The sequence below is a fragment of the Halichoerus grypus genome, chromosome 8, assembly GCF_964656455.1.
Source record: "Halichoerus grypus chromosome 8, mHalGry1.hap1.1, whole genome shotgun sequence".
NCBI classification, from domain to species: Eukaryota; Metazoa; Chordata; class Mammalia; order Carnivora; family Phocidae; genus Halichoerus; species Halichoerus grypus.
In genome coordinates, this window is record NC_135719.1 from 96195894 (window position 1) to 96223448 (window position 27555).

General features: G+C 34.7%; 1 long non-coding RNA gene across 1 annotated transcript in view; it reads left to right on the plus strand.

Annotated features, from left to right (window-relative positions):
* LOC118522646 (uncharacterized) overlaps positions 1-27555 on the plus strand; it is a 1210141-nt gene that overhangs the window by 950608 nt on the left and 231978 nt on the right. The window contains exon 10 of the long non-coding RNA XR_013440670.1: positions 3854-3999. This is a non-coding gene — a long non-coding RNA (uncharacterized LOC118522646). The remainder of the gene's footprint in view (positions 1-3853; positions 4000-27555) is intronic.

Here is a 27555-nt window from a genome sequence, read left to right on the forward strand (position 1 = left end):
TAAAGAATGAATGGGTTAACCAGGAAATTAAAGAAGAAATTAAAAAATACATGGAAGCAAATGAAAATGAAAACACGATAGTCCAAAATCTTTGGGACACAGCAAAGGCAATCATAAGAAGGAAGTATATAGTAATACAGACCTTCCTCAAGAAGCAAAAAAAGGCTCAAATACACAACCTAATCTTATACCTAAAGGAGCTGCAAAAAGAACAGCAAGTAAAATCTAAAACCAGCAGAAGAAGGAAATAATTAAGATCAGAACAGAAATAAATGATATAGAAATAAAACAACCCCATAGAACAGATCAATGAAACTAGGAGCTGTTCTTTGAAAGAATTAATAAAATTGATAAACCCCTAGCCAGACTTATCAAAGGGAAAAGAGAAAGGACTCGAATTAAATCACAAATGAGAGAGCTCACAACCAACCTACAGAAATACAAAACAATTATCAGAAAATATTATTAGCAATTATATGCCAACAAATTGGGCAGTCCATTGGGAAGAAATTGATAAATTCCTAGAAACATATAAACTACCAAAACTGAAACAGGAAGAAATAGCAAACTTAAACAGACTGATGACCAGCAAAGAAATTGAATCAGTAATTAGAAATCTCCCAGCAAACAAAAGTCCAGGGCCAGATGGCTTCCCAGGGGAATTCTAACAAACATTTAAAGAAGAGCTAAGGGGCGCCTGGGTGGCTCAGTCGTTAAACATCTGCCTTCAGCTCAGGTCATGAACCTAGGGTCCTGGGATCGAGCCCCACATCGGGCTCCCTGCTCAGCGGGAAGACTGCTTCTCCCTCTCCCATTCCCCCTGCTTGTGTTCCCTCTCTCGCTGTATCTCTCTGTCAGATAAATAAAATCTTAAAAAAAAAAAAAAAAAAAAAGAGCTAATACCTATTCTTCTCAAACTGTTCCAAAAAAAATAGAAATGAAAGGAAAACTTCCAAACTCATTCTGTGAGGCCAGCATTACCCTGATCCCAAAACCAAAGACCCTACTAAAAAGGAGAATTACAGACCAATACCCCTAATGAACATGGGTGCAAAAATTCTTAAAATATTAGCAAATTGAATCCAACAGTACATTAAAAGAATCATTTACCATGATCAAGTGGGATTTATTCTTGGGCTTCAGGGGTGCTTCAATATCTACAAAACAATATACATGATACATCACATTAATAAAAGAAAGGATAAAAACCATATGATCCTCTCAATAGATGCAGTAAAAGCATTTGACAAAATAAAACATCCTCTCTTGTAAAAATCCTGAAGAAAATAGAGAAGGAACATACCTCACCATAATAAAGGCCATATATGAAAAGCTCACAGTTAATGTCATTCTTAGTGGGAGAAAACTGAGCTTTTCCCCTAAGGTTAGGAACATGACAGGGATGTCCACTTTCACCACTGTTGTTCAACATAGTACTAGAAGTCCTAGCCTCAGTAGTCAGACAACAAAAAGAAATAAAAAGCATCCCAACTGGCAAGGAAATAGTCAAACTGTCACTCATCACTGACAACATGATACTGTATATAGAAAATCTGAAAGCACCACCAAAGAATTGCTAGAACTGATTCATGAATTCAGCAAAGTCACAGGATATAAAATCAACATACAGAAATCTGTTGCATTTCTATACACCAATAATGAAACAGCAGAAAGAGAAATCAAGGAATCAATCCCATTTACAATTACACCCAAAACCATAAGATACCTAGGAATCAACCTAACCAAAGAGGTAAAAGATCTGTATGCTGAAAACTATAGAACACTTAGGAAAGAAATTGAAGATGACACAAAGAAATAGAAGAACATTCCATGCTCATGGATTGGAAGAACAAATATTGTTAAAATGTCTGTACTACTCAAAGCAATCTACACATTCAATACAATCCCTATCAAAATACCACCAGCATTTTTCACAGAGCTAGAACAAACAATCCTAAAATTTGTATGGAACCAGAAAAGACCCTGAATAGCCAAGGTAATGTTGAGAAAGAAAAGCAAAGTGGGAGGCATTGCACTCCCAGACTTCAAGCTGTATTACAAAGTGATTAAGTAGTGATTAAGACAGTATGGTACTGGCACAAAAACAGACACATAGATCAATGGAACAGAATAGAGAACCCGGAAATGGACCCACAACTATATGATCAACTAATGTTTGACAAAGCAGAAAAGAATATCCAATGGAACAAAGACAGTCTCTTCAAAAAATTCTGTCGGGAAATCTGACAGTGACATGCAGAAGAATGAAACTGGACCACTTTCCTACACCATACTCAAAAATAAATTCAAAATGGATAAAAGACATAAATGTGAGATAGGAAACCATAAAAATCCTAGAAGAGAACACAGGCAGCAACTTCTTTGACCTCAGCCACAGCAACTTCTTACTAGATGTCTCTGGAGGCAAGGGAAACAAAAGCAAAATGAACTCCTGGGACCTCATCAAGATAAGAAGCTTCTGCCCAAGAAGGAAACAATCAACAAAACTAAATGTCAACCAATGGAATAGGAGAAGATATTTGCAAATGACATAGCAGATAAAGGGCTAGTATCCAGAATCTATATAGAACTCATCAAAATCAACATCCCAAAAATAAATAATCCAGTTAAGAAATGGGCAGAAGACATAAACAGACATTTCTCCGAAGAAGACATACAAATGGCTAAGAGACACATGAAAAATGCTCAATATCATTCATCAACAGGGAAATACAAATCAAGACCACAATGAGATAACATCTCACACCTGTCAGAATGGCTAAAATTAACTCAGAAAACAACAGATGTTGGTGAGGTTGGGGAGAAAGGGAAATCCTTTTGCAATGTTGGTGGGAATGCAGACTACTACAGTCACTTTGGAAAATAGTATGGAGTTTCCTCAAAAAGTTAAAAATTGAACTACCCTAAAACCCAGTAATTGCACTACTAGGTATTTATCCAAAGGATACAAATGTGCTGATTCACAGGGGGCACATGTACCCCAGTGCTTACAGTAGCACTAACAACAATAGCCAAATTATGGAAGGAACCCAAATGTTCATTGACTGATGATGAATGGAAAAAGAAGAGGTGGTATATGTATACAATGGAATATTACTCAGCCATCAAAAGAATGAAATTTTGCCATTTGCAACAACATGGATGGACCTGCAGGGGATTATGCTAAGGGAAACAAGTCACGCAGAGAAAGACAAATATCATGGTTTCACTCATATGTGGAACATAAGAAATAACATGGAGGACCATAGGGGAAGGGAGGGAAAACTGGGAAGAAATCAGAGAGGGAGACAAACCATGATAGACTGTGGACTCTGGGAAACAAACTGAGGGTTACAGAAGGGAGGGGGTTGGGGGGATGGGGTAGCTGGGTGATGGGTACTACAGAGGGCACATGATGTGATGAGCACTGGATTTTATATGCTACTAATGAATCACTGAACACTACCTCTAAAACTAATGATATGTTGGCTAACTGAACATAATAAAAAAAAAATAAAATAAAAAAGAATTTTCTGTCATGATTGAATGTTCCATGTTTACTCTGCCCAATATGGCAGAGTACTGAATACTTAAAATATTTCTACTGTGGCTGAGTTATATATGTAATTGGGGGGAAAAGATTTTTCAAAACTAAGAGATGAGCAGAACTTTAATTAGGACATTTTTGTAATAAATTGTCATATTTTTTATCGAATATAATTAACATACAGTGTTATATTAGTTTCAAGTGTACAATATAATGATTCAATGATTCTATACTCAGTGCTCATCTTGGTAAGTGTACCAAATTGCAATCCCTAACATCCCTCAAAATGCTTTGTTTGTTTTACAGCATCCTTTTGATAGTCATAACTTGGCATAGTCAGCAGGATCCAAAGTGTCTTACCTTCATCCCTGGCACTGCCTTAGAATTGATTAAGGTACCTACCAAGAGTCCACTGTGCTCTGTCATCTCCTCGGTGGCTTCAGAACATGGTGGTAAGTCTCTTGGTTCTGAACCTCCCACCTTGGTTGAGGTTCAGGCCTTTTTTGGATGTCTTCTGTTGGCTTTGGTCCTCATTCATTTCTGAGGATAGGATTCCATCTTCACTCCTTTCTGTATTGTTTATTAAACTGTATTTTATTGAGTTGACAAAAAAAAGCAGAAATGAGATGTCTCTATTATCTTTTCATATTTACATACTTAGGAAAAGAAAGAGGGATTGGAAAATAAATTTTTCTGTCTTTACCATGCTACCTGAAATTTTCTCCTTTTTTTTAGTTTTTGTTTTTCATTATTTTTTAATTGAAGTATAATTAACATGAAAACAAAAACGGACTCTTAAATACAGAGAGCAAACTGGTGGTTGCCAGAGGGGAGGTGGGTGGGGGGATGGGTGAAATAGGTGAGTGGGATCAAGAGTACACTTATCATGATGAGCACTGAGTAATATATAGAATTGCTGAATCATTATATTGTACAGCTGAAACTAAAATAATACTGTATGTTAATTATACTTCAATAAAGATGTAATAAACTGTTATAAAAATAACCCTTGTCATAATATCTACAGTAAGCAATTGCAGCATTTTGTAAGAATTAAATATATTGCCCACAATTTAGAATGCGAGAGAAAGGAGGACTGAAGATGTTAAGTCATTCATTCATTTAGCAAACATTTATGTTCTGTTATATGGCATGTACTGTGTTGGATCATGAGCATTAAAAAAACAGGTAGGATGTCTGCCTTGAAAACTCTTATATTTTAATGGAAAAGATTCATAACCAAACCTGTTTGGCTAATTTTGATGAATGTTAAAAGAGTGATATATAAGATTATAGCTTTGGTAAGAAGAAACTTTCCATGGGATGGATTGTGTGTTGAGCAAGGGAAGAAAGGATTGCTTTAGAGATGGAGTGACTCTCAGTCTGAATCATGAACAGTGAGTCAGTGTAAGGTATTCCAGGTGGGGGGTGGGGAGATAGCTGTGCAAAATCATCAATTCATTAGAGAATTTAGTATATTCAAGGAACTTCAAGATGTCAGAACAGTTATAAAATACGGTGTTGGTTGTGAACAATGGCATTAATCAGTCTCAGGTTAATAATACAGAAACCCCCAAAAGGCTTTCAACAGAAAGGAAATAATTTAGGGAATTAGATACAGATGTTAGAGGGCAAATTCAAGATAAAATGAGATGACATTAAAAACAGGTAGTAACTTTTGGACTATGGGAACTAATAGAAGCAATTAATGTTATAAGGGTGGAGAAACTTGGAAGAGGGTACCTGTGAAGTTGGGGCTCAGATTTCTGAGGGCAAGTTGCTGCTCAGCTGATGCTCATACCTTTGAGAGTGCATGATAAATTAGTTTTGGTAAACTGAAGAAGCTGGAGGGAGAAAAGCAGGACATTGATATTCCCTATTTTCTGTTTTAAATTCTTAGTGCACCTTTTGTAGAGCCTGATAAGAGATCAGTGAGAAAGTAAAAAGTATATTTTTAGTGTCTCCAGGCTTAGCATCCCAACTAGGAGACACCGTTTGGAATAGAGTAAAATAATTACCATCCTGGTTGACTTCATTGGTCAGTCAGCATTCAAATATGCCCTCTCTATATTTTAACTTTCATGTCATGTCAATATATTTATGTTTCCACCTAACAACATGTAATGATCTTTTATGCAAAAGAAGACTGTCTCCACAGTCTTTCTTTCTTTCTTTCTTTTTTTTTTTTTTTTTTTTTTTTACTGTTTCTACAAAAGTGTGAGAAACAAAATCCTAGCAGTCACAGCATGATCTTTGGGCACCACCAGTCCTGGTGTCCATCTGCAAGCAATGTAAATTTCTCCACTCATTCAGTCACAGTGACTACAGAATATTCTGTAATTCAGGAGATTAAGTTAAAAAGCTAAATACCACCAGGAATTCTTATATAAAATGATAAGAGTAAAAGACAGAAGAGTAGTTAACATAAATAAGAATAATTATTATAAACCTGTGTGTGTGAGAATGTATATATTTTTATGTATATACATAAAATACAAAAGGAAGAAAATGTACATAACTGCTCAGTTCTTATTTGTGTAACAGATAAAGAGGCCGTGATTAACTGACGTAGTTTCCATCTTCAACCACTGATCTCTTGGTTAAGTTTCACCCAGTTAGCACTTTAATTGGTCTAGTTTTCTTATCTGCTTGGGTAATACAACTGTTGTCACCTGCCATGGAAACAAAGACCTTCAAATTAGCAGTGGCCAAAATTGTGACGATAGAAGACCAAAGTTGTGTGAGTGGAATATTAGAAGCAAATGCTATTACCAGCCTTTGATTCTTGGACTGATTTATTTGAGCTTGGGCTACACTGCAGCATATAACATGATTACTCATAATATATACTTCATTCTGAAAGACAGAAACATACTTTCAGCATGTTCTCTCTCAACTGGTGCTGTTGAGTCATTCTCTCATGCCACCATCTTCTAAGTGATACAGTTAAGAGTAGCGAATTCCATAGTCAGAAGCCAATTTTAAGACTCATTTTGATATGAAATGAATTTCTTGACAAAAAAACTTTCGGTAGAATAATAAAGCATAAGTAAGTAATCCCTTAATTTCACAGATTTTGATACTGGCAGAAGACTTGTGGACATGAAATGCATGTTCATGGCAAGCATTACATGTTTATTTTAGTACATAAAGTAGTTGACATCTCCATGTTGAAAGGGATCCAGTATAATCAGTCTACCACCAGGAGTCTGGCTGTTCCCTCTAGAGATTTGTGCCATATTGACAGCTCTATATTAGGTCAACATTTTTCCTTTCTGTTGGCAGATAAGGTACTCAGGAGTGGTGGCAGCGAGATCAGACTCAGTGAGGAAAGTTGACTTTTGTTGAGCACGTATTTAGACTCCTTCTCTGTTACCATGACCATAGCATATTTGGGTTCATTAAAGAGGCACCAGAATGGCTGGGAAAGGGGCTTACTGATGTTCACAGAGAATGTATATTATCCACCTCCTTACACATAGATGAGCATTCCGATGAAATCAAGCATTGTAACATCTTTGTACTTTTCTAAAAATTTATACTTAGTCATCTTCCAACCTTTTAGTCTTCCATCTTATTCTTTTTGGTTCCTGACAATAAGGCCAAACTGTTAGCCATCACCCATTAATTTGTGCAGATCCATATTTCTAACCATTTCTTAGTATAAAGTAGATAACTTAAAATATACTCTTCCAGGTTCTGCTTATTGGTAATATTTCTCTTCACTACTGTCTTTCAGGGAAGTTCTTGTTTGAGGTTGTGGTGTTGTAGGCATCCAGGTCTGGTTGATACTAGTATAGAATGAAAAAAAAATGTTAAACAAGCAAAACATTTTTATTTTTAATCAGCCAATGGTACTTATGTACTTTAAGGTTGTTAAGTGTGGATTGAGGGAGGAGAGAGGATGTAACTCTAGGAGTAAATGCTCCAGGAGTCTTGTTCAACTTCTTGTGCTTCTGGATCCTTCTCTACTACAACCAGTTTCTTCTTGTATCTGATTTGTACTTGATGATAGACTGTTGCTATGAATGGCCAACTTTTTGGTTTACTGAGTCAGATAGGTGTGTCTACACTTCATGATAGGCTACTGAGATCCCATTATCACTTGGTGTCATGTGTCAGGTATTTGGTCTCTGTCAAGGGCTTAAAAACAAGACAGCAGTAGTTTTTCACAAAGAGAATAGTTATCTTCAGTAGATTTCATGGTGTTGCAGAATCTTAGTCCTAGAATCACAATGCATAGTGCAGAAGAGGAGACTTGGAGCTCAGAGATAACAACTTAAATAGCATAGATGGTCTGTGAGAGCAAAAGGGAGCTTGAACCCCAGAGGCATAAAGATCTTTATAACCCTTGAAAAACATTATTTTCTAGTAGACTATTAGCCATTAAACTAGGTTGAGTTAGAGAGTAACGCAAAGTGTTTGCTTTTTAAAAAAAAATTTAGAGAGTAACATGAAGTATTTGCAATATAATAATAGATTTGGGAGTGAGGAGGATAATACTAGAGATAGGAAATCTAGTTAAGGTATTTTTTGCATTAGATCAGGCCAGAGATGGTAAGGAAATGAATATGTTAACTTACTTGGTGAAAGGAATTTTAAGATTAGCCTGAATTATGCAAGTGGGCCCCATGTAATCAGAAGGGTCCTTATAAGATGAAGGTAGGAGTGCTGGAGTTAGAGAAAGATATGAAAATGCTGCACTACTGCCTTTGAGAATGAAAGAAGTGGCCATGAGCCAAGGAATGCAGGCAGCCCCAGAAGGTGGAAAAGGCAAGAAAACAGATTCTCTACTACAACCTTCAGAAGAAATACTACCTTGCTGACACCTTGATTCAAGCTCTGTGAAACTTCTGATCTTTTGAACTGTAAGATAATAAATGTATGTTGGTATAAGCCAAAATAATTGTGATAATTTGACACAGCAGCAATAGAAAACTAATATAAAGTGGAAGGAGCAATAGGGAATAGCAAATCTTCCAGCTACCAATATGATTTTTAGGAAATGTGAGAGTGCTACAAGGCCTGGCTCATCATCATCTATCGTTTCAGTTAATGTAGAAGTGTGAGAAATTTAATGAAGAATTTAAGTAGTTGTGAAGTTTGAAATGAATTTGAAGGGAATTTCATGATGGTAGGGGTGAGCAGAAAAGAGAAAGTTCATGTTGATGCAAGAAAGGATAGGTCAGTGGTGGATTCCATTTATAAAATGACCAAAGATAACAGTAATGTGTAGCATTATATTAAGTATTCAATCATATCTTTATTTTTAGGATTTTATTTTTTAAATTTTGTAATGTCCTTGCACAAAATAATTCTCCAAAGCATAGTTGAGTTATTCTGTGTTCATCTAATCCCCTGTTGTGTTTTCTTATTTTTCTCCTTTTGGAGGAAAATTTTTAAAAATTAAAAAGAAAATGGCTGCACAGGATAAAAAAAAATGGCCATATAGTTTAGTTTCTTATGATAAGGAAATACACAAGGACAATTATTTAAATACACACACACACACACACACATACCATCCATAGCAAAAAGCAGAATACTACAAGTGCCCCAGAAAACTTTGTCATAGTGTATTTATCATTCCTCTAAAAGATCACCAGTTTAATGATTTCCATTACTGATTTTTTTGGTTGATTTTGAAATTTATATGAATGAAACTGTCAGTATATATTATCCTGTAGTAGTAGCAATAGGGGGCTTTTTGGTTTTTATTTTATTTTGTTTTGTTTTTTTTTCCTCCAGCTTGGGATTATTATGAATAATCCTGTTATAAACATTTTTATGTATATCTTTTGTGCACAAAAAAAATACATATTTCTTTTGAGTATGTACCTAGGAATAGAACTGTTGTGTAATAGGATATTCAGGTTTTAAGATTTGGTAGATATTTTGAAATAGTATTCCATAGCTTTATCAACTGGCACACCCCCATTAGAAGAGTATGAATGCTAGTTCCTCGGCATCCTCATTAGAAATTGCTAGTTTTGTTGTCATTCTTAGCATTTCTGTTGGATGCAAAGTGGTATTCCTTCAAGGCTTTACTTTCCCCAATGAGTTAATTTTTCATGTTCATTAACCTTTGGATATTATCTTTTATGAAATACTTTTTCAAGACTTTTGACTACTCTTAAAAATAGTTGCCTTAATTTTTAAAAATTTATTTTAGGATGTTTTAATATATTGTGGATGAGTCATTTGATGAATGTCTGTATTGCAAATATATATACATATATATGTATAATTTAATACTTAATACTTTGTCCATATTTTCCTTTGTGAGTAGTGTTTTTAATGTCCAGTTCAAATAATCCTTGTCTATTGGGGCGCCGGGGTGGCTCAGTTGTTAAGCGTCTGCCTTCGGCTCAGGTCATGATCCGGGGGTCCTGGGATCGAGCCCCACATCAGGCTCCCTGCTCAGCGGGAAGCCTGCTTCTCCCTCTCCCTCACTTGTGCTCTGTCTCTCTCTGTGTCTCTCTTTGTCAAATAAATAAATAAAATCTTTAAAAAAAAAATCCTTGTCTATTCTAAAGTTATGAAGATATTCTTTTATGTTATCTTTTAAAAGATTAGTATTCTACCTTTTTTAATTTGTCTAAAAATTCAACTGAAATTTATTTTTGTTTATATTGTGAAGAGCAAGATTTATTTTATTTCCTATGTGAATATTCAATTGACTCAACATAATGTATTGAAAATTCCACCACTATATTAAGGATCATAAATTAAATTTTGCCATAAATTAAATTATTATGTATGTGTGGGTTTGTTTCTTGACACTAATCTATTCCATTTGTCTATTTGCCTTTTTGCCAAATCACCCTATCTGCATTATTTTAGCCTTATAGGAGCTCCTAATTATCAGATAGTTTAAATCTACTAACTTTGTACATCTTTATTAAGATAATCTTGGATCATGTTGGCTCTTCTTGGTTCACTGCAGTGCCATATACATTTTAGAATCAGCTTGTCAATGTCACACACACAAACATACATACATAACTCCTGTGATTTTGGTTGTGATTAACATTAATATGCAGATAAATTTGGATAGATTTGCTATATATACACCTAAAATTTTTTCAGTCTAATTTCCAATCACTCCTCTATGTTTTTTAAATGAACTACATCTACAGTACCACATAGAGAAGTAGTTGCAAATGTAGCATCATAGCGTTTCTACTCATGAAATTGTATAGAATTAAAAATTGAACCTAACCATCCACTAGTAGGTTGTAGGTACTTGATTCATATTATAATTAATAGGTTAAAAAACAAGTCAGCACTGATGTTAAAAACTTTAAAAATGTAAACATTTGCAAGTAATAATATAGTATTTAAATTGTTTATGCTTTTGCTCCTTCTGTTGTTCTTTCCTTCTTTTCTGTCTGTTCTGCCTCTTATAATTTCTTCACTATAATTTTCCCATGTAATATAAAGAATAATAAACTTTAAATCTGATAATCTGTATTGTGGTCCTGGCCATATCTATAAATGACAGGACTTGGAGCAGTGTACTTACAATTCCCTATAAAATGTGTCCTTAGGAACATAGGCTATGGAATTAAATTGCCTGTGTCAAATCCTAATTCCACCATTTACAGCCAGGGAAATATTAACAAATTATTTAGCTTTTCTGTTCCTTAGTCCTTGTTCTTTCATCTGCAAAATACAGTTGATTATGTATGGGGATTAAATGAGTTAATACATATAAACTACTTTGAAGGGTACCTGTAATATAGTAAGCATGAATAAGTGTTTGTTTTCAATTATTATACCTATTTCTTTTGTAGTGCTATTTTTAAAGTGAATTATTTTATGAAAATATGTGAAAATAATTTGAAAAAGCAAGAAGTGTCATACAAAAGTAAAACTTAACAATCATTTTGTTTTATAGAAGTTACTCTTATCAGTAGCCCAGATTGTCAATATATTCCTCCTTTTTCACCATTAGAATAATTTTGAAAACTATCAATATTTTCACTACACACACACACATATAATATGTATCGTGCATATAATATTATCAAAAGATTTGGAAATGTCTTCACAGACTTCATAACTTATTATCAGATAACATACTTTTTTTGTTATTCTCACTCTTCTTAAGACTATACTCTTAGCAAAATTCAAACTTGAAGAGGTTTGGCACTTGGGTTATAGGCCAATGTGCTTGGAAAGAGGAGAAATTGGATCACTTACTTATTACACTAACTATGTGGCATAGACTTAAAATAAGTTCAGTGAAGGATGAGAAACAATTTCAGCTGTCTGATCAAATTTGAAACTCATAAATTTTAAGTCAAATTGAAAGATATATTTGAATGACAAGGAATGAAATTTACATCTTAAAAGCCCAATATTGAAACTCTAGACATAAAATTCAACCTTGGGTATCCTTAACCCCATTTTTAATAAAACCTTGAAGAATAGCAATTTCTAGGATGTCTAACATAAAATGTCAAACATCATCTCCATTAATAAATGCTCTGTAAAGAAAACTCAGATACACACACACACACAAAATTGGTCAGTGTTAACATGAAATAAGCAAAAAAAACTACCCTTATAGAATCTGTGAAAATATATAAAGATTAATTTATATTCATTAGTAAATAAATCTCTTAAAGAAATTTTCTTTAAGAAGGAGTACTAAACACTGTTAGAATTTTGGTACAGTGACTACTTAATGAAAAATTCATAAGAAATTATTCTATACATAATAGAAATATTTGACCTTTAAAGTCTGGACTAATGCTATTTAGTTGAAATGTAATGAAAGTCAAATACAAAACTTAGATATTTTTCATAGAAATACTTAAAACTAAAATAGAAACATAATGTGATTAATATTTATTATATATTTTATTTAAACAATTATATGTAAGCTATTATTTCAATATGTACTCAGTGTAAAAAATTGATATGGAGATATTTCACATTTTTTTTATTCATCTGAAGGTTTTGAAATCCAATGTATATTTTATATTTAAAACACAGCTGAATTTGGAGTGGCCACATTTTACATGCTCAATAGCTACATGTGACTAGTGATTACTGTGTTGGACAGAACAGATCTAGATGGTATGAGAAAATATAGGTGAGGTCTATACAAATGGTGCATATAGTGTACAGAGGTAGTCATCTGATTTTTGGCAACTTTTAGCCCCGAGGCAATTTTTAGCCCTTAAACATCCCTGCCAGGTAAAAAGTTTTCAAGATATTTATATCTTACTTTTTATGAGACATGTATGTGATAGATTTTATGTTCATTACTCCTTAAATTTCCAGCATATTTTATAAAATGTCAATTTATCAGCCAATCTTTAAATTAAGAAAGCAGAAGTGAAAGCAGAGGGAGCTATTTAATAGTAAGAATTAAGGGCTATCTTACCAAAAGAAATGCAGGATATAGAAATCAGAAGACTACCTTTAGGAGATTTGATGTATAGGCCACTCATGAAGGTCATCTCCAGTTATCCCAGTTATCCACATAAATTAATGGAATTTCTAACACCTGGAGCAATGCCACTTTTCCTGACACGGGGGTAAGAGCCAAAGCAAATTAAACCCTGGACCTTAAAGACTGACCTAAGAGGTGATACATGCCACTTTTTGCAGAGTACCTTGACCAATCCTAACTTTGGAGTAATGTGACATGCAATTCTAACATGTACAGAAAGGAGAAGTGTTTTTGTGAACAGCCCCAAGAATGACCACAGGACATGATAGAAGCCATGTTAAATAAAATAATGGCAGCCAATTTTAATGACTTGATGAAAGTCACATATCTCCAGACTGAAAAGATACACTTAAGTCCTAAAAGGTTAATAAGTATTAATTCCATATCTAAATACACAGTGGTAAAATATATCAATGAGAAATAGTAGAAGAAACTCTAGATAGGGGCATTTGGGTGGCTCAGTTGGTTAAGCGTCCAATTCTTGATTTCAGCTCAAGTCATGATCTCAGGGTTATGAGGTTGAACCCCTTGTTGGGCTCTGCGCTGGGCTTAAGATTCTCTCTCTCCCTTTCCCTTTGCCCCCCGCCCCTCTAAAAAAAAAAAAGAAAAGAAACTCTAGACAGAAGAGAGATTATCTACAAATTGATACAATGTTTGATACAAGACTGGCAGAAGATTTCTATAAAAACAATACCAGAAAATGTATATTTAAAGGAACCCAAAGGGAAAGGTTCTAACATGCAGTTATGAACACAGGTTATGGTAAACATACTGGTAATTTGTAAATTTGATTAATTGGCTTGTTATTGGGAATGCTTACGTGTGTGTGACTAAGCTGGCTTCTCTACAGTACTCTCTTTGTAATGTGTCAATTTGGCTAGACAAAACTACATTTCCCCCAATTCCCTTCCCTATGTGTTTCTAGTTAGCCTGGGTGAGAAGAGACTTTTTTTTTTTTTTTTCATGAGATTTTGGCAATCAGTAGTGAAGTAAAACACTTTTTTTTTTTTTTTTAATGCTTGCAAGTTTGGGGAAGATGTTTGTATCTCACGCTTCTTTGCTTATCTGGGAGGTTACCTCATTGAGGTGGGAGAGTTTGGGCCAACAACTGATCTACCTCTTTCAGCTTCTCTGCTTCCTGGACCAGCTGTGTACTTAGCACTGTAAAGACACACTCCAACTTCTCCTTCAGGACACCCAGATTCCACCTTCTAAATTTAGGACACCGAGTTAACAATGTTGGAGATGATAAGATGAACATGTATCTCCAGTCTTTCTTTAGGGATTCCAGATTGCTTGTGGTCATGGATCCCAGCTCATTCTCGTGGGATTAAACTTGTCTCTACTCTCCCCTTATTTACATATGATTTCATATTCTTTGGACTTCAACCTCCAGCATCAGACATAAAGACAGCAGCTGTAAAGAGATAGTTTAACCTCTGCCACAATTGCATAATGTCAAATCCCTTCGATGCTTCGCTCACTTCATATGTAGGAGTGGTTATGTTTCTTTTATTGAACTCTGACTAATACAAAATTTGGCATTGATAGTGCTTCTGATAGAACAGAATCTTAATTATGTGTTCTTTGAATTCCTTTTACGCTATCTGAAATTGACCTAAGATTTAATGGCATTAATGACTCTTCAGTGATAAAGAACACAATGGTAGCTTATGACATGCAGTGGTAAATTACTACCTGTTGATAATTAGTGCAAGTGTCTATCTCCAAAAGGTAAAATTCCTGGTGACAAAGCATTTTGCCATAGGAAATGCTAGTAAATATAAGGATTATATTAGCATCTCATAAGTGCACTAGAGAACACGTGGTAAGAAGATCTTAAGCTCAAGGCCTTAAGTTAGTTCTCAACTTGGGGCACGTGGGTGGCTCAGTTGGTTAAGCATCTGACTCTTGCATTCGGCTCAGGTAGTGATCTCATGGCTAGTGGGATCAAACCCTGTGTCAGGTTCTCGGCTCAGCGGGGAATCTGCTTAAAATTCTCTTCTTCTGCCCCTTCCCCCACTGTGCTTTCTCTCTCTCTCTCTCTCTTTCTCAAATAAATAAATAAATCTTTAAAAAAAAATAGTTCTCAACTCAAGATCTGCATAGGGGACCTGAAAGCTTCTGTGACTACTCTAAAACAAGCACTTATCTTTTGTAGCCATGAGGCAGAGATTTCTGAAAACAATATCCAAAATCGAATCCTGCAAGTGGCTGACTTACAAGCAAATTTTATTTCTAAACATGTAATATATCTCAGGAAGGGATAAGATCTTGAAAATCAGAATGCATCCATATGGGCAGATTCCAATGAAGCTAGGGAGGGACCTTGAACTCTTAAATCTTACTGAAATTTCTTTGCCTGCAGAAGCAGCCCTTCCATACTCTCCATATGGATGATACTCTTCGCTTGCCTGAAGACCTGGTCCCACAAGAGATTGCTAATCCTCCTCAGTACCTATTCCCACCACATTTTCCTTACTTCTATATCTGTAACAAGACTGAATTCCCAGCATGCCTTCAACAGTGAGATACAAATGCGAACCTTAAGAAGATAATGTTACATAACAACAGAATTGCATGACTTTGCCAATTTAAAGTAACAGAAATCTGTGGATACTAAGGATATGAGATCAGAGTGTAAAGAATATAAGTTGAATCAGCACACATTTACTGATATGGCATCATAAACAGAGATTCTAGACTCAGTGGGTAGGAGGAGCTGGTAATGACTCTAGTAGTTTGCTTGCTTGGTTGACTGGATTACCAACCCAAGAATGACCTATAGTAAATTTAAATGTCAGAAGGTATTTAGAAAGGTATCCAAAGGCTTAGAGGGGGTTGGAATGATAGAGTGGTTTATCATGCAAGACCTGCTCTATTTATCCCCCCACCTGTCCTCTGTGAATTATAGAGGCTGAGAAGTCCCATGATATGCCATCTGTGAGCTGGAGACCCAGGAAAACCAGTGGTGTAGTTCCAGTCTTAGTCCAAAGGCCCGAGAACCTGGAACACTGATGCCCCAGTTTGAGGGTGGGAGAAGACTAATGTCCCAGGTTAAGCTATTAGGCAAAGAGAGAATTCTCTCTTACCTTGCTTGTCTTTTTTATTTATGCTTCCAACAGATCTGATGAGGCCCACCCACATCGAGGAGAGCAATCTACTTTATTCAGTCTACTGATTTGAATGTTAATCTCATCCAGAAATATCCTCATAGACACACCCAGAATGTTTAACCAAATATTTGGGCACCCTGTGTCCCAGTCAAGTTGACACATAAAATTAATCATCACATTCATATATTCAATGATTATAATCTAATATCAGTCTCTTGAACTTACTTGCTTTCAAATTTATTGCCCTTTACAAGCTGGAGAGTTCCTCAAAATTAGGGACTCATTTTAATTCACATTCATCTTCATATTCCCAAAGATGTGAGCAAATTAGATAGAAGGAAGCACTTGATTAAATGTACCTGAGGAAAACAGAAGAAAGTAAAGTACATATTAGGTTCCAGAGATAGAACCAGGCATTCTCACTTGCTACCATGTCACTCATTGACATTAATATTAACATTAATTAATAGAAAGGAGTAGAGTTACTTATACAAGAAGAAAATAATTTCTGATATTGGTAAAAACAAACACAACCTCTTAAATATGTTATGATGTCAAAAGGAATAGGAGTCAAGCATGAACATTATTAGAGATTTGAAAAGCAGCATGTGAAATTCACAAAATGCTAGTTATGGCAACCCCTTAATTTGCTATTTAGCATAACTAAAAACATGTTTTTTGGGGGAGGGGCAGGTCGTATGAGTTGGTTTTCCCCCCTTCCTAATTGTGGCCTTGGAGGAGCTACTTTCTCAGCTACTTATCTATCAACTGATTGTAATAATAGTTTTCTGAGAGTTGGATGAGGATTAAATAGAGAACAATGATTTTGTTTAGCAAAATTAAAGGTGTTTTAATTGATGAATGAAAAAAATTGCTCTTGAATCTTGAGTGGGGTGAAGGACACCTCACAAACCACCAAAGCAGAGTAACACAAGCTAAAATGAAACAGATTTAGAAAGCAGAAAAATAAGGGCTTGCTGAAGACAGTCTAGATTACCTAGATATCTTTACTAACAGTAAATATAAAAAGTAGCTTATATCTCTAGGTTATTAGGAAAAATGAATTATGTAATTATACAGAATTTTGAAAAATATGTTAAATACTTCTCAGGATGCTATTTTTATTTTGCCCACATGCCAACACCTCTTTTTCTATTTTTTTCTTGTTTATGGTATATTTCTAATCTTTAACTTGAAGAGGTTGGTGATTTTCTTATTTATAATACCTTCAAGCCTCCAGTTAAAGGATCTGGCTTCCAGAATCAGATTGCCTAGTTGTATGCACTTTCTCTTGAATGGTAGGAGTCATGTCCTAGGAACATACAATACGAGGACCAAGAGCAATCGATAGCAACCCAAGCCAGGAACTAACTGGCACAAAGATAATCAGAATGCAATCAATAGTGTGCAATTTCTCTTCCATAGGTTTCTTTTTTTTTTTTTTTTAAAGATTTTATTTATTTATTTGACAGAGAGAGAGACAGCGAGAGAGGGAACACAAGCAGGGGGAGTGGGAAAGGGAGAAGCAGGCTTCCCGCCGAGCTGGGAGCCCGATGTGGGACTCGATCCCGGGACTCCAGGATCATGACCTGAGCCGAAGGCAGTCGCTTAACCAACTGAGCCACCCAGGCGCCCCACTTCCATAGGTTTCTAATTTTCTTTTACCTTGTCACAGACATGTAACAATCACCATTTCAAGATGGGGGTGGATTGACCAGAATGGATAAAGTTCCCAAACTACCTTTGTAATCCAGACATTTAAAAATTGAAGAGTTAGGGCTATCATTATTTCATCAATGAAAATTTCAGTTCTGCCTTCATTTTTTTTTTTTTTTTTTTTTTGCCAAATGAAGAATAAGAAGACTTTTTTCATTAAACATTACTGCTTTACGTCTGACTCTTGATTTTGGCTCAGGGTCATGAGATCAAGCCCCAGATCAGGCTCCATGCTCAGCATTCTGAGTGTTCTGCATCAGCATGGAACCTGCTTAAGATTCTCTCCCTCCGGGGCGCCTGGGTAGCTCAGTGGTTAAGCATCTGCCTTCGGCTCAGGTCATGATCCCGGGGTCCTGGGATCAAGCCCGGTATCGGGCTCCCTGCTTGGCGGGAAGCCTGTTTCTCTCTCCCCCACCCCCCCCCCCATTTGTGTTCCCTCTCTCGCTGTATCTCTCTCTGTCAAATAAATAAATAAAATCTTAAAAAAAAAAAAAAAAAGATTCTCTCCCTCCCTCTGCCCCACCGGGCTCGCACATGCACTCTCTCTCTCTTTAAAAAAATAAATTCAAAAAATTATTGCTTTAGATTTCCAATGAGTAGTGTTTCTTAGCTGCTCAGCTCAACCAACAGTGGGAGAGTGTCCAACAATACTGATAGTCTAGATTAATGAAAATTGACACATTTCATAGTCAATAATTTATTTTATACTATAAGCATTTTTAATATATTGCACTTTTTGGTGAAAGAAATCGGAACATGTGGTAGGTGTTCAGCGTAATACTTCATTTATAACTCAAACCCTAAAAATTAGATGTCATTGCCATTTTACAGAGGCATAAACTGAAGTTCAGAAAAGTTAAATAACACATAGAAAGTTTTAAACCGGGAATCAAATGCATATCTGAAATATCTCAAGTGGATAAATTTGTAGCCTTTTATTGTCTTACAATCTTACAGTTAGTTGTATTTATGCCAATTTCTTTTTACAACATTGGCTTGATTTTATAATTACTCAAGTTGAAATGAAGTAAGTCATCTATCTATCATCACTATGACTCCTGCATTTTCTGCAGTTTAGTACTTATCTAATTGCATTCAAACCCATTCAGAGGCTTTTCTTTTCTTTCTTTCTAAGCCATTATTACTTAGATAGTCTCTCTTCATTAGGCTGAATAAGAGTGCAGATTTTCAATTCCTTGGAGAAACTCAAAGCTATCTATCCCTGTTAACTTTTTATTATTCCTTCAGAGTCTTATTTTTTACCATCTGGCAGATTTCAAAGGCCAGAAACGTTCACTTCAGACATGATTTCAGATTCTGAAATAAAAGTCATACCTGGAAGCTTAATATAAGAGAAAAGAGATGGAATCTGGAAGGGTTAGGGAAGTTTCCATGCACTAACTCATTCAATTTTGGGATCAACACTTTGTATTAAGTTTTGGTTTTCTTCCTTAGCAGAGCATCTAGTTTACAAAAACAGTTTCTATATACACAGTTCTTATTTATTTTCTGGATTAGTTTCTAATACTTTTTCCATCCATTTCTATGAATCAAATCTCCTCTTAGGGTTTCTTCCACAGTTCTTTTCTTTATGTCTAGACCTCCTCTTTTTCAGCCTTCTCTGATTTTTTCTTTCATTGTGCCTATCATCTTCTCTTTTCACTGCAGCTGTTAAGTTAAAAAAAAATCAGAAAGCTATTGATGTTGCTATCTTTCTCCTGTCACTTTCATCAGAAAAAATGGAGTTCCAATGTGCAGCATCCAGTTGCTTAGCAACAATATTTTCAGCATCTCTGTCAGCATGAAGAGTGTAAAGCTGTGTCTGCTAATGTGGCTGCGTTACAAAAAAGAGCATAGTTGGAGTGGAAATAGGAAAAAATAAGCCCTGAAAAATTCAACAATCTAGGATATAATGAATGCAGAAAAGGATGAGCATTTTTCAGTGGAAACTTTCTTTTTACCCCATTGCATGTCACTTGCAGAAAAGTTCATTCTCTAAAGCAACACTTCAGGAGTTATGCAATCAAAAATACCTACATGACTGTTCTGCATCAAGTTATACACTGCCAGATTACTTTACTTTCCTGTCCATATATGTACAATTCCAGGAACAACTAACTTCACTATGAATGTGTTAGGCACAAGCAAGAGTAAAACTTTTTGATTATAGCTTTTCAAAGTTTGTTACCCTTATTTGTTTTAATGAACAAGAAATGATGGCTTTACTATGTAAGTGTGCAAATGCATTCCTATTGTTTTTGTGACTATATTTTAATCACAGCGCATCTTTTCTGCTCTAGTGGACACATGCATTTTTTCATGTTTGACATCTTTATAGTTGGCTCAATTTCAAATAAAATACTTCGATTGCTTTATATTTATGTTGTTTATGTGTTTGAAAGTGAAGAGATGCTAGAAAACTTGACAGCTGAAATTCATTATCAACATAATTAAATGTAAAGTTATTCTTTCAATTAGAAAATAAATATTTAAATATGCTTTATATTTTGCTACCTCGTCATTTAAAAAATATAGTTATTGCATTCCATTTTAGAATCCTGTTTTTATCAGCTCATATGACATTTATTCACAAGTTTACAGAAAACTAATGATAAATTTATTTAAATATTATTTGAATTTAATACATCTTAATATAATGTGTGATATTCTATTGTGGCAAGAATTGACCTTTATGTGCTTTGTAGCCTGGAACATGTTTTTTAGGAGACTAAGGTTCTGGATCTTTAAATGAGAGTAAGATTTCATAATTTCAGTTCTACTAGAAAAATTAAAGTGAGATAATGAATGCAAAACACTAGGCATGTCTGATGTGCAAAAAATATTCAGTAATTTAAAGCTATTGTTGTTTAGAAATTTTCATAAAATAAACTACCTAACCAGATGGATTTTTTTCCACTTTCTGCCTTTTTTATATAAATTATTTTTTAACCACTAAGTTGTGTTGAGAGTTGCAGCATTCTTGACATTAAATGTTTAAATATATAGGATCCAAAGAAGCAGATGAAATATGAATAATTAAAAATCTTAATAATAACCAAGAATATTGAGTGGGTCAACATTAATATTTATTAATATTTTTGAATGAAAGTATAAATAGTAGACTGTGGACAACATGATCGTAAAGTTCTTTATTTTTATAATTATGGCTTTTATTTTCTTTTACAGAAGGAAGTCTTCCACTTAAAAAGTAAAAATTAACTTTCTATTCCTAATGATTAGCAAAAAAATTCTCTCCAAAGATCACAAATGATAATACGGAAATATTGTAAATGGTGTAAGTTTATGAGAATGTAAAGAAGGGATATAAAACCAGAACAAACTGCCATTTAAAAGAGTTCATAGGCCAGTGTCAAAGAGGTTGCTGCCTGTGTTCTCTTCTAGGATTTTGATGGTTTCTAGTGTCATATTTAAGTTTTTCCTCCATTTTGAATTTATTTTTGTGTATAGTTTAGGAAAGTGGTCCAGTTTCATTTTTCTCCCTGTCACTGTCCAGTTTTCCCAACACCATTTGTTGAAGAGATTGTCATTTTTCCATTGGATATTCTGTTTTGTCAAAGATTAGTTGACCATATAGTTGTGGGTTCATTTCTGGGTTTTCTATTCAGTTGCATTGATCTATGTGGGCTTTTTTGTGTCTGTGTGTGTGCCAGTACCATACTATCTTGATGACAGTTTTGTAGTATAGCTTCAAGTCTGGAATTGTGATGTGCTTTGGCTATTTGGGGTCTTGTCTGGTTCCATACAGATTTTAGGATTGTTTGTTGTAGCTCTGTGAAAAATGCTGTTGATATTCTGATAGGGATTGCATTAAATGTGTAGATTGCTTTGGGTAGTATAGACATTTTAATAATATTTGTTCTTCCAATCCATGAGCATGGAATGTCTGTCCATTTCTTTGTGTCATCTTCAATTTCTTTCATCAGAGTTTTATAGTATTTAGAGTACAGATCTTTTACCTCTTTGGTTAGGTTAGATACCTAGATACTTAGGTATCTTATGTGTTTTAGTGCAATTGTAAATGGGATTGATTCCTTGGCAGGGGTGGGTGGTGGGAGGGGGATGGACTAAATGGATGATGGGTGTTAAAGAGGGCACTTGTGATGAGCACTGGGTGTTATATGTAAGTGATGAATCACTAAATTGTATTCCTGAAACCAATATTACACTATATGCTAGCTAACTAGAATTTAAATAAAGAATAAAAAAAATAAAAAAAATAAAAGAGTTCATAAGCTGGAAGTAAGGCTGAGGAGTTTCTAGTTGAGAGTAAAAAGTGAGTACTATCTGTCATGAAGAAGTCAACTGAGTATGTGCCCCACTGAAGGCACTTAGAACTTTGAGAAAATGAACATGCAATATAAAAAGTGGAATTGACATGTAAGATTAAGAATAAAGAATCAGTTGGAAGTCAATATATAAAATATCAGACTACTGTATTGCTGATAACTTAGAACACTTTGCAGTCAGGCAAAAATAAAAGTCTCTTACAAAAAACAAAAACAAAAACACAAACCCTCAGGATTTTGACATTTAAGAGTTTCCAATGCAGTGGACATTTTATTTTTATTTTTATTTTAAAGATTTTATTTATTTATTTGAGAGAGAGAGAGAGAGCAGGAACGGGGGAGGGGTAGAGGGAGAGGGAGAAGCAGACTCCCTGCTGAGCAGGGAGCCGGGACCCTAGGATCATGACCTGAGCTGAAGGCAGACACTTAGCTGACTGAGCCACCCAGGCAATCCAACTCCTTTTTTTTAAGATTTTATTTTTATTTATTTGAGAGAGAGAGAGAGAGCAGGGGAAGGAACAGAGTGGGGGGGGAGAGGGAAAAGGAGAGGGAGAGAGAATCTCCAGCAGACTCCACACTATGCATGGAGCCCGATGTGGGCCTCGATCCCAGAACCCTTGAAATCCAGCAACGTGATGCCCCCAGCTTTGTTTTTCTTTTTCAACATTTCCTTGGTGATTTGGGGTCTTTTCTGATTCCATACAAATTTTAGGATTGTTTGTTCCAGCACTTTGAAAAATGCCATTAGAATTTTGATCGGGATGGCATTGAAGGTATAGATTGCTCTGGGCAGTGTAGACATTTTAACAATGTTTATTCTTCTGATCTATGAGCATGGAATGTTTTTCCATCTTTTTGTGTCTTCTTCAGTTTCTTTCATGAGTGTTCTGTAGTTCCTAGAGTATAGATCCTTAACCTCTTTGGTTAGATCTATTCTGAGGTATCTTATGGTTTTTGGTGCTGTTGTAAATGGAATCAATTCTCTAATTTCTCTTTCTACAGTTTCATTGTTAGTGTATAAGAAAGCAACTGATTTCTGTGCATTGATTTTGTATCCTGCCACATTACTGAATTGCTGGATGAGTTCTAGTAATTTGGGGGTGGAGTCTTTTGGATTTCCACATAAAGTATCATGTCATCTGCAAAGAGAGAGTTTGACTTCTTCTTTGCCAATTTGAATACCTTTTATTTCTTTTTGTTGTCTGATTGCTGTTGCTAGGACTTCTAGTACTATGTTGAACAATAGTGGCGAGAGTGGGCATCCTTGTCGTGTTCCTGATCTTAAAGGAAAGGCTCTCAGCTTTTCCCCATTGAGGATGATATTCGCTGTGGGTTTTTCATAGATGGATTTTATGAACTTGAAGAATATTCCCTCTATCCCTATATTCTGAAGAGTTTTAATCAGGAAAGGATGCTGTATTTTGTCAAATGCTTTTTCTGCATCAATTGAGAGGACCATATCGTTCTTCTCTCTCCTCTTATTAATGTGTTCTATCACATTGATTTGCGAATATTGAACCACCCCTGCATCCCGGGGATAAGTACCACTTTGTTGTGGTGGATGATCCTTTTAATGTATTGTTGGATCCTATTAGCTAGGATTTTGTTGAGAATTTTGGAATCCATATTCATCAGGGATATCGGTCTGAAATTCTCCTTTTTGATGGGGTCTTTGCCTGGTTTGGTGATTAAAGTAATGCTGGCCTCATAGAATGAGTCTAGAGGCTTTCTTCTGTTTCTATTTTTTGAAACAGCTTCAGTAGAATAGCTATTATTTCTTCTTTGAGTGTTTCGTAGAATTCCCCAGGGAATCCATCAGGCCCTGGGCTCTTGTTTTTTGGGAGGTTTTTGATCACTGCTTCAATCTCGTTACTGGTTATTGGCCTATTCAGGTTGTCAATTTTTTCCTATTTCAGTCTTGGTAGTTTATAGGTTTCCAGAAAGGCATCTGTTTCTTCCAGGTTGCTTAATTTATTGGCATATAGTTGTTGATAATAATATCTAATAATTGTTTCTACTCTCAGCTATAGACAGATCATCTAAGCAGAAAATCAACAAAGAAACAAGAACTTTGAATGACACACTGGACCAGATGGACCTCATAGATATATACAGAGCATTCCACCTAAAACAACAGAATACTCATTCTTCTCAAGCACACATGGAACTTCCTCCAGAATAGACCACATACTGGGTCACAAATCAGGTCTCAACGGATACCAAAAGACTGAGATTATTCCCTGCATATTCTCAGACCATAATGCTTTAAAACTGGAACTCAGTCACAAGAAAAAGTTTGGAAGAAAATCAAACACTTGGAAGCTAAAGACCACTCTGCTCAAGAATCTTTGGATCAACCAGGAAATCAAAGAAGAACTTAAACAATTCATGGAAACCAATGAGAATGAAAACACATCAGTCCAAAATACCTATGGGATACTGCAAAGGCAGTCCTAAGGGGGAAATACATAGCCATCCAAGCCTTGCTCAAAAAAAAAAATAGAAAAATCCTGAGTTCACCAACTAACTTTACACCTTGAAGAACTGGAGATAAAGCAACAAACGATGCCTAAGCCAAGCATTAGAAGAGAAATAATTAAAATTAGAGCAGAGATCAATGAATTAGAAACCAGAAATATAGTAGGTCAGATCAATGAAACTAGAAGCTGGTTCTTTGAAAGAATTAATAAGATCAATAAACCACTGGCCAGACTTATCCAAAAGAAAAGAGAAAGGACCCAAATTAATAAAATTATGAATGAAAGGGGAGAGATCATGACTAACACCAAGGAAATAGAAACAATTATTAGTGAACATTTTATTTTGACCAATTGGCCAAAGGTGAAGATCTCTGGACCAGCCCTACAAAATCACATTTACAACCACATTTATTTACTCATTCTTATGTATGTGTAGAATAACATGGTATTTTAGGATAACTTGAAATACAAAACATATAGTTCAAATTAAACAAAGTACAGTCTTCAGAGAAACATAAGAATAAAAAAACCACTAGGGGCTCCTGGGTCGCTCAGTTGGTTAAATGTCTAACTCTTGAATTCACCTCAGGTCATGATCTCAGGGTCCTGGGATCGAGCTCCATGCTGGGCTCCATGCTCAGTGGGGAGTCTGCTTGAAGATTTCTCTCCCTCCCCTCTGACCCTCACCCCTCTGCTCTCTCTTTCTGTCTCTCTCAAATAAATAAATAAATCTTTCAAAAAATAAAAAAAATAAAAAACCCTAAGACATTCTTAGAGATATTAATGGAAATAGTGTATCTACAACGAGTAAAGAATATTAAAAGTAATAATAAAACATTAACCTATTTTATAAATTGAAATTCTGGTAAAATATGTAGTTTAAGTTGATGAAATATCTTCAAAAGAAGAACAGAAAGAAAAAGAAATAAATGTATACAACTAAGACTAGAAAACATGAAGATACAATCTAAACTTTAGAAATCCAATCTGACATGTAGAATATCTAGATGGAAATAGACAGAAATATAAAATTTTCAAAAATAGTAAAAGCATTTCCTAGAGCTGAAGGATGAGCATATTAAATTATATTGAACTTAGTAAATGCCTAGTCCAAAAACTAAATAATATGCTTATTGACATATTATAAATTTTCAGAACATCCATGATAAACATATCAGAAGTTTCAGAAGGTGAAAAATATTATTGATAAAGGAATGACCTTCAGAAACTTTGCATGCCATGGGGCAATTAATTCAATAGCCTGAAGGAAATTTATTTTAGGTTAAGGATAATGTGTCCAGCTAATCTGTTAATCAAGTGTTAGGAAAAATGAATAATATTTTCAGACATGCAAGGTCTCAGAAATTTCATATCCTACACACTCTTTATTAGGAAATTTCTTAAGGATCTTCTTTTGCAAAATATAAATGTAAACCAAGAAAGAAGAAGCACAAAACCTGAGGGGAAAAAAAAAAAAAATCTATGAGATGTTTAGTATTTACAAAGAATAATTGTCTTAGATAGAAACATAAATATTTAGGGCACCATGATACAAAGATCAAGGAACAAAGGGGAGTCCAGAGATTTTTATATCATCCTTGACATTATGATAGGACTTAAAAAGATGATAAAGATGTTAATTCTAATTAAAAAAAAAAATAATGGGAATTTAAAACTCCAGGAAACACAAAATCCTGTATTAGAAAAAAACGCAATCCTTGCACAATACTTGCCTGTTAAGTGACTATTTAAAAGTCATTGTAACATAAAAACAGTTATTTTGAGTGTATTGTGAACACTTAGTGGCAACCCATAGACAAAGTAACAAATACACAACTGTACATAAATGATAGTAAACCTGACAATGTAAAAGTAGAAATAGAAAGGAAAAAAGAAATAATAACCTTGCTTAATAAAGTTAGAAGTCCATATATGCTTTCAAGAAATAATGGAAAAATAAATAAATTTTTAGCATTTATATATAAAATGAATGGGACAATTAAAAATCATGATATAACAATAATGCAAAGGTGAAAGAAAGAGATGGTTTATGATATACCCTCAGATATTATATCAGGGAATTAATAGAAAATGCCTAAAAGTAATTAAGTCAAGAAATAGTGATATAAACATATGGTTTAGAGATATATATTAAATAAAATACCTGAAACATGAAATGTTTCCCTGAATTTACAAACTAGGTAGGGTGAGAGCCAAGGAGCTCTTGTTTTTCATTATTAGCCCATCTGAGATACCATTTTTTCATCAAGTGCACACATTATTTAATAAGTTTATTTGCATATATTAATATAAATGAATATATGAAGAAAAAATTTATAATTGTAATTTTTTGTTTCTGTATTTTTTTAAAGATTTTATTTATTTATTAGTTTGTTATTTGAGAGAGTGAGAGAAGGGGGGGAGAGAGGGAGTGTGAGTGGGGGAGAAGCAGAGGGAGAGGGATAAGCAGACTTCACGACTTCACGCTGAGCACAGAACCTGACTTGGGGCTCTATCCCATGACCCAGAGATCATGACCTGAGCCCAAATCAAGAGTAGGTCGCTCAACCAACTGAGCCACCCAGGCATCCCTGTTTTGTATTTTTATAGTCAATAAGATTGCATGCACTTCTTAAAAAAAAAACAGAAAACAAAAAAACTTGAGTTTCTTAGAATTGGTGAATAACTTATAGAGTATAGTTTTTGTCTATAAGATTTAAGATTATCGAAATTAAAAATTTCAACATAAATACACCAAAAAACTGATAAAAGATATTATAAAGAAAAACTACAGGACACATCATACTTAATAGTAAAAGACTAAACTCTTTCTCCCTATGATCACAAAAAAATCAAGATATCTATTCTCACCATCTCTATTTAATATTTTACTGTAAACCTTAGTGCAGTAGGGTAATAAAAA